This window comes from Silurus aristotelis (genome assembly GCF_946808225.1).
Source record: "Silurus aristotelis genome assembly, chromosome: 27".
Taxonomy (NCBI): domain Eukaryota; kingdom Metazoa; phylum Chordata; class Actinopteri; order Siluriformes; family Siluridae; genus Silurus; species Silurus aristotelis.
Window position 1 is genome coordinate 7625719 of NC_139600.1, and position 11422 is coordinate 7637140.

Consider the following 11422-nt stretch of genomic DNA (forward strand, 5'->3'; position numbering starts at 1 on the left):
TTACAAAGGAGCATGACATTTCTTTGCAAACCTTCCAACAATTATCCTGTTTGATCTGTTCCTTCACCATTACAGTCATACAATAAATCTGACATGCAACCAGTTAACAGATCAAATATTCACATCCGTAATTCCTGTGATCTCCAAGATGAAGGTTAGTTTTAAAGTAACCAACAGTTTAATGTGTAACAGTTTGCGAATGTCTCATAATTGTATCTTAATTTATTAACTTGGTGTTTGGTAACGAAGGGCTACTTTACATCAGAAACACTGACTTAATGATAAACAAGTCATTCATATGAAGACTGATTGTGCCTTTATTTATAGCAACTCGTTCTACCATGTAATCATTTGATTGTTAATCATAAATATAATAATATATTATGTGTTAGGCAGTCATTCATGCAGTGGTATGCAAATGTGATCCTACTAAACAGCTGCTACAATTAGGGTACAATATTTGCCAATCAAATTTTTATAAATCACTGGACATATACAGTGGGGCAAAAAAGTATTTAGTCAGCCACCAATTGTGCAAGTTCTTCCACTTAAAAAGATGAGAGAGGCCTGTAATTTTCATCATAGGTACACATCAACTGTGACAGACAAAATGAGAAAAAAAATCCAGAAAATGACATTGTCTGATTTTTAAAGAATTTATTTGCAAATTATGGTGGAAAATAAGTATTTGGTCACCTACAAAAAAGCAAGATTTCTGGCTTTTACAGACCTGTAACTTCTTCCTTAATAGGCTCCTCTGTCCTCCACTTGTTACCTTTGTAAATGGCACCTGTTCGAACTCGTTATCAGTATAAAAGACACCTGTCCACAACCTCACTGTGGGAGCAATTATTAGAAAATAGAAAAGACATACAAGACCACTGATAATCTCCCTCGATCTGGGGCTCCATGCATGATCTCACCCCGTGGGGTCAAAATGATCACAGGAACAGTGAGCAAAAATCCCAGAACCTCACAGGGGGACCTAGTGAATGACCTGCAGAGAGCTGGGACCAAAGTAACAAAGGCTACCATCAGTAACACACTATGTCGCCAGGGACTCAAATCCTGCAGTGCCAGACGTGTCCCTCTGCTTAAACCAGTACATGTCTGGGCCCGTCTGAAGTTTGCTAGAGAGCATTTGGATGATCCAGAAGAGGATTGGGGGAATGTCATATGGTCAGATGAAACCAAAATAGAACTTCTTGGTAAAAACTCAACTTGTCGTGTTTGGAGGAGAAAGAATGCTGAGTAGCATCCAAAGAACACCATACCTACTGTGAAGCATGGGGGTGGAAACATCATGCTTTGGGGCTGTTTTTTTGTAAAGGGACCAGGACGACTGATCCGTGTAAAGGAAAGAATGAATGGGGCCATGTATTGTGAGATTTTGAGTAAAAACCTCCTTCCATCAGCAAGAGCATTAAAGATGAAATGTGGCTTGGTCTTTCAGCATGACAATGATCCAAACACACCACCCGGGCAACGAAGGAGTGGCTTCGTAAGAAGCATTTCAAGGTCCTGGAGTGGCCCAGCCAGTCTCCAGATCTCAACCCCATAGAAAATCTTTGGAAGGAGTTGAAAATCCGTGTTGCCCAGTGACAGCCCCAAAACATTACTGCTCTAGAGGAGATCTGCATGGAGGAATGAGCCAAACTACCAGCAGCAGTGTGTAAAAACCTTGTGGATTCTTACAGAAAACGTTTGAGCTCTGTCATTGCCAACAAAAGGTATATAATAAAGTATTGAGATGAACTTTTGTTATTGACCAAATACTAATTTTTTTTAGTGGACATGTATATTCACCTTGCACATTTTTATTCAATGCTAAACCTTATAACTTTCCACTTGTTGTACCTTTACAACAGTGTCTACACAGTTTTCACTGCCATAGCCTTATAACCATTTACTTGTACTTTTCAACAATGTCCACAAATCTCTTTACTGCTATTGTGTGTGTATATATATATATATATATATATATATATATATATATATATATATATATATATATATATATATATATATATATACTAATCCAGCCATCATGGTTGCACAAGCCAGTGCACTCTTAGTGCCGGTCTCAAGCCCGGATAAATAGGGAGGGTTGTGTTAGGGAGGGTTGTGTTAGGAAGGGCATCCAGCATAAAACATGTGCCAAATCAAAAAATGAGAATCACGAATAAGAAATTCAGAAACGGGTACCAGTGGAAATTGGGCTACTGTTGGCCGAAAGAAAACATGCAGGTAGTTGCGTAGTTGGTAGTTACATCCCAGTAGTTGGTAGTTACATCCCAGGTGAATAAATTCCATCATCATCATCATCATCATCATCATCTTCCCCCGCTTATCCGAGGCCGGGTCGCGGGGGCAGCAGTCTAAGCAGAGATGCCTAGACTTCCCTCTCCCTAGACACTCCTTCCAGCTCTTCCGGGAGACATAGTCTCTCCAGCGTGTCCTAGGTCTTCCCCGGGGTCTTCTCCCAGTGGGACGCGCCTGGAACACCTTCCCAGGAAGGCGTCCAGGAGGCATCCGGAACAGATGCCCGAGCCACCTCAGCTGACCCCTCTCGATGTGGAGGAGCAGCGGCTCTACTCTAAGCTCCTCCCGAGTGACCGAGCTTCTCACCCTATCTCTAAGGGATCGCCCAGCCACCCTGCGGAGAAAGCGCATTTCGGCCGCCTGTATCCGGGATCTTGTCCTTTCGGTCATGACCCAGAGCTCATGACCATAGGTGAGAGTAGGAACGTAGATTGACCGGTAAATCGAGAGTTTCACCTTGCGGCTCAGCTCTTTTTTCACCATGACAGACCGGTACATCAACCGCATTACTGCAGAAGCTGCACCGATCCGTCTGTCAATCTCCCGTTCCACCCTTTCCTCACTCGTGAACAAAACCCCAAGATACTTAAACTCCTCCACTTGCGGCAGGAACTCTCCACCAACCTGAAGTGGGCAAGCCACCCTTTTCCGACTGAGGACCATGGCCTCGGATTTGGAGGTGCTGATTCTCATCCCAGCCGCTTCACACTTGGCTGCAAACCGTCCCAGTGCATGCTGACGGTCCTGGTCTGATGAAGCCAACACGACAACATCATCTGCAAAGAGCAGAGACGAAATCGTGTTGTCACCAAACCGGACACCCTCCGGCCCCTGGCTGCGCCTAGAAATTCTGTCCATAAAAATTATGAACAGAACCGGTGACAAAGGGCAGCCCTGCCGGAGTCCAACATGCACCGGGAACAAGTCTGACTTACTGCCGGCAATGCGAACCAAGCTCCTGCTTCGGTCGCACAGGGACCGGACAGCCCTTAGTAAAGGGCCCCAGACCCCATACTCCTGGAGCACCCTCCACAGGTCGCCGCAAGGGGCACAGTCGAATGCCTTTTTCAAATCCACAAAACACATGTGGACTGGTTGGGCAAACTCCCATGAACCCTCCAGCACACTGTAGAGGGTATAGAGCTGGTCCAGTGTTCCACGGCCTGGACGAAAACCACACTGTTCCTCCTGAATCCGAGGTTCTACTATCGGCCGTATTCTCCTCTCCAGTACCCTGGCATAGACTTTCCAAGGTAGGCTGAGAAGTGTGATCCCCCTATAGTTGGAACACACCCTCCGGTCCCCCTTCTTAAAAAGAGGGACCACCACCCCGGTCTGCCATTCCAGAGGCACTGTCCCCGACTGCCATGCTGCAGAGGCGTGTCAGCCAAGACAGCCCCACAACATCCAGAGACTTAAGGTATTCAGGGCGGATCTCATCCACCCCCGGTGCCTTGCCACCGAGGAGTTTCTTTACTACCTCGGTGACTTCAGCTTGGGTGATGGACGAGTCCACCTCTGAGCCCTCAGCCTCTGCTTCCTCATTGGAAGACGTGACGGCAGGATTGAGGAGATCCTCGAAGTATTCCTTCCACCGTTGAAGATCTCTCTGACAGGAGACTCGGCCAAACGTTCCCAGCAGACCCTCACAGTACGCTTAGGTCTGCCGAGTCTGTCCAGCTTCCTCCCCCGCCATCGGATCCAACTCACCACCAGGTGGTGATCAGTTGACAGCTCCGCCCCTCTCTTTACCCGAGTGTCCAAGACATACAGCCGCAGGTCAGATGAAACGACCACAAAGTCGATCATCGACCTACGGCCTAGGGTGTCCTGGTGCCACGTGCACTGATGGACACCCTGATGCTTGAACATGGTGTTCGTTATGGACAAACTGTAACTAGCACAGAAGTCCAGTAACTAAACACCGCTCGGGTTCAGATCAGGGGGGCCGTTTCTCCCAATCACGCCCCTCCAGTTGTCACTGTCGCTGCCCACGTGGGCATTGAAGTCTCTCAGTAGAACGACGGAGTCCCCAGTCGGAGCACTGTCCAGCACCCCTCCCAGAGACCCCAAGAAGGCCAGGTACTCTACACTGCCGTTTGGCCCGTAGGCACACACGACATTGAGAGACCTATCCCCAAACCCGTAGGCGCAGGGAAACGACCCTCTCATTCACCGGGGTAAACTCCAACACATGGCGGCTGAGCTGGGGGGCTATAAGCAAACCCACAACTGAACAAATCCCGGATGAACAAATCCCAGTTGAAGAAATACTGGATGCACAAATCCTGGATAAACAAATCCCAGATTAGAGCTAATCTAAATATGAATTTGGAGTGATTTTTTTTTCTCCATGTAAAACTAAAGCGAGGATTTAATTATGAACTAAATTCAATCCAGATTATTTTAGAGTAAAGGTTTAAGGTATATATATATATATATATATATATATATATATATATATATATATATATATATATATATATATATATATATATATATATATATATATATAAGCTTGATTGTACTAAATAAGTGCTTTAATGATAATTTGCTGAAACATTAACTTAAAATGTTGGTGTTTAATAGTTATGCTTTATGGTTTATCATTTAACTGGCAACCTTGGAAAGAAAAGAGAGAGAGAGAGAGAGAGAGAGAGAGAGAGAGAGAGGGAGGAGCTGTGTGACTGTAAGAATAGACATATCAAATACATAGACACCTCTTTGGCTGCTGAATCGTACGTCAGTGCCTCTGCCATCTTGGTGCGGGCAGAAGATCCCTGTAAAGAAATGCAGCTAAAGGGGAGAGCTGCTGTTTTTCTGCATTAAACACATTAATAGTTTTTTAAGAAGGAATTGTGAAAGCTTACACTTGTTCTGTTGTATATTTTTGGCTTTTTAAATTATTGGTCAAGAATTGTGGAGACACTCCTACTGTAATAAAATTCAATTTCCAATAAATAAAATTAAGACTTGACAGTGAGGAAAAGGCTTTTCATGGATTAACCTCACTATTTTAGCTTTCATTGTGCTTCAGGTCAAAACATCCCTCATTCCCTTTGAAATACTGGGAAAAATAGAAATGTGCATCTCTAGTCATAATTGACCGTCACTGAGAAAATGGAGAAAACCGGCAAAGATAAATAACACTGGCAGGGTCCTTTCTGTATTTTTATAGCACTATAATGATGCAATTATTCACAGATACAGTGGTGTGCAAAAATGTTTGCCCCCTTCCTGATTTCTTATGTTTTTGCATGTTTGTCACACTTTAAAGTTTTAGATCATCAAGCTCATTTAAATATTAGTTAAAGATAATACAGGTGAACACACATGCAGTTTTTAAATAAAGGCTTTTATTATTGAGGGAAAGCAAAATCTACATGGCAAACATTTTTTTTACACCACTGTATATACTGCAAAACAGACAATGACAAAGAAAACTGATGGATTCATTATGGAAATACATGTATGTTTTATGGTACAACAACATGGAATTACGTGTACAGTATACTATGAATAGAATAGTCAATTAAATCATTATTATCACCAGAATCATTATAATAAAATAATAATCGATGAATAATTTCGTAGTATATAGTATAATAAATTATAGCATATAGCATGTGTTTGTTAATGAAACAAACTGTATAGTGAATAGTACCATAATATAACAGTGTGTGTGTGTGTGTGTGTGTGTGTGTGTGTGTGTGTGTGTGTGTGTGTGTATATATATATATATATATATATATATATATATATATATATATATATATATATATATATATATATATATATAATGATACATAATATAATAGTAATACTTTTGAATGTAATGTCAAAAAGAATGCAAATGGGAGGTAATATCATTGCAAAATTATATAGACATGAGAAAGGTAAATAATGAGTAATCAATAGTAAAAATGTATAATAATAATAATAATAATAATAATAATAATAATAATAATAATAGTTGTTATTATTATTATATATTAGAATGTCATATCAAATAGTATGTAATATCAATTGCAAAATGAAATAGAAAAGAAAAAGGTAAATAATGAGTAATTAAAAAAGAACAATAAAAAATTATTAATAATAATTTATAATAATAATAATAACATTAAAAGCTATACAATAATACTTTGTATGGTTATTGCTATGATCGCGCCATCATTGTTATGATGTTATAATACTGTACTTATTCACTACACACTATTTATTTTGTCATAGTTTGTAATGTGCAATTGATACTTTATATCGTATCCCGTGTGGATCATCAACAACATTTGATAAATGAAATAGCGTGGGTTTTATTTTTGGGATGCAGAACAACAACAACAACAACAACAAATAAACGCAACTAAGATGCATCAGTTTGTTTGTTGACCGGACCAAGATGGCGGCGGCGTTGACGCATCGCAGCAGCGGCCCCGGAGCGGCCAATGAGGCGGTCTAAGTCTTGTATGTGTGTACGCGTTAGCCGCGCTAGCGCCGTTAGCTCAGTTAGCATGGCGGCGCAGAGGGAGACCCAACACGGAGCGTCGGGGATGAACGTCCTGCTCGGGTTTTTACACCTCCTGTTGCCGTTTTTACAGCTCGGAGTAGCTCAGCTCACAGGTCCGCACACCTTTTCAATACAATACGCGGGGTTGTTTATTTTTTTTTTAATTAAAAACTGCGGGGTTGGAAAAAGAGACAGAGAGAAAGAGAGAGAGGAGAAGAAAAAACCATGAGAGCTCCATCTGACAAGCAGCCAAACGCTCTGTCCTCTCTATCTGCTCTCTATCTCTTCTGTACAGCACCAGATCTAATATATATATATATATATATATATATATATATATATATATATATATATATATATATATATATATATGTTTAAAGAAATTATGCGTCTGAGATGAGTGTTGTATTTAATGATACATATTCAGAAACATTCTGATGTTTAGGTGTGTGTTTTTTTAGCTGCTTTTTTTTTTTATAACAGCTCCATTTTTAGGCTCCGTTTCCTGTGTGTCAACATTCAACACCAAACTTCCCTGCGTGCACAATCTGCAGGATTCTGCTCCAATTATTAACCCTTTATTCGTCTTTTTGTAAAACAAAAACAAAAACAAAAAAAACCTACAACATATTTTATTGTGTGTGTGTGTGTGTGTTTAATATTAAACGACTTTTTGGCCAACCTAAAGTGACCCTATTGGAAAATAGTGAGAACTGCAGAGTCACATTTGTGTGTGTGTGTGTGTGTGTGTGTGTGTGTGTGTGTGTGTGTATATAAGTGTTTATCGAGCATGCATGCTGTTTTTATGCTTTATATCAAAATAAAAAAAAACATGATGCATTTCCTACATTGTGTTTATTCACTTGCTGCAAGAGGAGCACTCACCGTTGCCAAATAGTGAGGCTCGGGAAAGGTGTGTGTGTGTGTGTGTGTGTGAGAGAGAGAGAGCGAGAGAGAGAGAGAGAGATGGTTTTACTGCTATATTTCAGATAATTTCAAAATAAGTACAGTGTGCATGGTTTGCACTGTTTTTGTTTACTAAAACGTCAGCTTAAATGCCCCATTGCCAAATAGTGAGATTTAGCAACGGTGTGTGTGTGTGTGTGTGTGAGAGAGAGAGATAAAGCGATAAAAGAAAAATTGACATTAATTACCATTTAGAAATAAATATGCCTTTTTTTGATCATGTTTAGAAGATCAATGTAAGCTCTTTATGGCATATTGCTAAATAGTGAGTGTGTGAGGTGTGTGTTTGTGAGTGTGTGTGTCTGAGAGAGAGAGAACAGGTGATAGTTTATTTGAGCATAAATAATAATAAATATAAAAAATTTGGAAACAACTATGCATTATTTGCCATGTTAGACAAATTCAAATTCACCATTGACAAATAGTGAGACTCAGCAAAGGTGTGTGTGTGTGTGTATGTGTGTGTGAGAGAGAGAGTTTATTGAGCATAAATAGTAAGTATAAGGAATAATATTTGTACGATAATTTAGAAACATCTATGCTTTCTTTGCCCTGTTGTTCGCTTGATCAACTCAGATGCACCACTGCCAAATAGTGAGACTTAGCAAAGGTGTCTGTGTGCGTGAGAAAGGTGTGTGAGAGAGACAAAGCGAGAGGATTGATTGAGCATACATTCCAAAAACCCAAACCATTTATAAATAAGTATGCATTTTTATGTTCATTTTCAGTTTGTGTTCATTAGATGTCAGCTCATGAGGGCCTGTTGCCAAATAATGAGACTATCAGATCTGTGTGTGTATTAGAGAGACAGTTTGTTTATTGTGCATAAATGCCAGGTTTATGACGGTATGAATTTCTTATTTATTTATTTGTCTGCCATGCTTTTGTTTGCTGGAATATAAACTCAATGCTCTGTGTGTGTACGTGTGAAAATGTGTGTTTATTCAGCATAAATACTTTTTTTATGATCATTTGGAAGCAAGTATGCATTATTTGCATTGTTTTTGGTCACTGTAATTGCAGTTCAAATGCTTTCTGTGAAGGGATGTGTGTGTGTGTTTGTGTGTGTGCGTGTGTGCGTGTGCGCGTGTGTGTGTGTGTGTGTGTGCGCTTTATAGAGCGAGAAGTTGTGTGGGTGTGTGTGAGTCTTTATTAGGCATAAATACTATTTTCATGATCATTTGGAAGTATGCATGCTTAATTTGCATTGTTTTTGTTCACTAAAGTAGAACCCATTTAGTGCATTTGATTGCCATGACATCAAAATGTAAATACAAATATATACGTTAAAACAAATAAAAATCAATTTCAAGCTACTTTTTAAAAAAGGTAACCGAATTGTACCGTGTTTTCTTTATGTTTTAGTTTGAATTGATATCAAACTTCGGAAACTTTCTGTCGCTTTTCGCTGTTTTTCTCCCCGTTCCTCCATTTTTCATTTTGCACGTCTCCCGTGTTACCTGTCCAGAGCGCTCCAGAGTTTAGCGGGTGGTGCGTCAGTAATAATGGTCCGTGGGAAACAGTGCACCATGGTTCCATGGACTAAACAAAACATCAAGGCAAATAATTTGTGTGTGTGTAAGAGAGAGCATAAATACTATTTTTATGACCATTTGGAAATGTGTATGCATTGTTTTTGTTAACTTGTTTGCAACCTAAATGCTCCACTGCCAAATAGTGAGACAGCAAAGCTTGTGTGTATGCATTAGAGAGCGATAGAGGGTGTGTTTGTGTGTGTGTGTGTGTGTGTGTGTGTGTGTGTGTGTGTGTGTGTTTATTAAGTATAAATAAAATTTTTATGATCATTTGGAAATAAATATGAATTATTGGCACAGTTTTTGCTCATTGGAATGTCCATTCAAATGCTCCATTGCCAAATAGTGAGACTCAATGAAGGTGTGTGTGTGTGTGTGTGTGTGTGTGTGTGTGTGTGTGTGTGTGTGTGTGTGTGTGTGTTTATTAAAAATACATTTTATTGTTTCTGATTATTGGACATAAGAATGCATTATTTGCATTGTTTTTGTTAACTTGTTTGCAACTTAAATGCTCTATTGCCAAATAGTGAGACTCTGCAAAGGTGTGTGTATGCATGAGAGAGAGAGAGAGAGAGAGTGTGTGTGTGTGTGTGTGTGTGTGTGTGTGTGTGTGTGTTGAGTATAAATACTATTTTTATGATCATTTGGAAATAAATATGAATTATTGGCAGTTTTTGCTCATTAGAATGTCAATTCAAATGTCCCATTGCCAAATAGTGAGACTCAGTAAAGGTGTGTGTGTGTGTGTGTGTGTGTGTGTGTGTGTGTGTGTGTGTGTGTGTGTGTGTATGTGTGTTTATTGAGCATAAATTTTATTGTTTATGATTATTGGACATAAGTATGCATTATTTGCATTGTTTTTGTTAACTTGTTTGCAACTTAAATGCTCCATTGCCGAATAGTGAGACTCTGCAAAGGTGTGTGTACGCATTAGAGAGAGAGGGTGTGTGTGTGTGTGTGTGTGTGTGTGTGTGTGTGTGTGTGTGTGTGTTTATTAAGTATAAATACTATTTCTATGTTAATTTGGAAATAAATATGAATTATTGGCACAGTTTTTGCTCATTAAAATGGCAATTTAAATGCTCCATGAAAGTAAAATGATTGTTTGTTTTTCAGCCATGGGATGCTGGCAGTGTGTTTTTCTTTGTGCTGAATATTGTCCTGGTTGTGTTTAGTTTGATCACATTAAACCGTAATGAAGTGATATTAACATCAGTGTTCTTTTTTTTCTTTTTCTCATGGAACCCAAAGCACTGAGTCACATGTCCAGCGTTGTGGAAGTCTGGCAGGAAGATGCTGATTTCCTATTTCATCGCAGGTTTGTCAAATCGCATACACACTTAACACATATGTTTATTTTTTTCTTTTCTTCAATGACTACAGGAGACATCAACTAGGATGTTGCTAGAATTGTTAATTTTGGTTATTTCATCAGAGCCAGCATGTGACCGATCTCAACAGCAGCATGATTTGGTGGCCAAAAATGTCTAACAGGTCGTATTTTAAGAGCCTTTGTAGTTCATCCAGAAACATTCAAATGTCCCTAATCAGTGATGCATTTTGACAGCTTGTCAATCAAAAAAAGGACACACCCTCATTCACTGTGACATCACCTCACATTCTTTATGTCTAACATCAACAAAGCCACCTGTTGTGGATTTTTTTCTGTTTTGTTTTGTTTTTGATGAACTGGCAAAGGAAAAGTGTTCAAACTGAGATAATGGCTTTATCTCATCTAAGAACACATGTTTGTGCATGCTTTGTTCAAATGTGCAGGGTTCTAATTGTTACTCTGATACTTCTCTTTGAGCTTGTGTCGTCCTAGGAAGACGGCCGACAATACGGTGGATGAAAGTTGATTTCTTTAGTATAAACCATACACCCTGTAGAAAAACTACTCTCTTTATTTCCCCTTTTATAACGAACAGTGTAGAAAACCTACACAATTTTCAAGTGAGCCTCGGCAAATAAGGGAAATAAAAGACAAAAGTGCATTTTTGGGTTTTGAGTATTTTAGGAACGCAGAAAATGCAAATGCCTAAACCAGTTCATTAAAAAATTTCCTGCAAATGGCGTTGTAAAGGAACTGTTT

The 11422-nt window shown here is 39.5% G+C and overlaps 2 protein-coding genes across 3 annotated transcripts in view; one reads left to right on the plus strand and one right to left on the minus strand.

Moving 5' to 3' along the window:
- LOC310721180 (craniofacial development protein 2-like) overlaps positions 1-11422 on the minus strand; it is a 437392-nt gene that overhangs the window by 350095 nt on the left and 75875 nt on the right. The window lies entirely within an intron of this gene.
- The window catches only part of tmem131l (transmembrane 131 like), a 50879-nt gene continuing 46223 nt past the window's right edge, over positions 6767-11422 (plus strand). The window contains exons 1-2 of the mRNA XM_083532512.1: positions 6767-6942; positions 10582-10648. The gene's annotated coding sequence lies outside the window, so the exon portion shown is untranslated. The remainder of the gene's footprint in view (positions 6943-10581; positions 10649-11422) is intronic.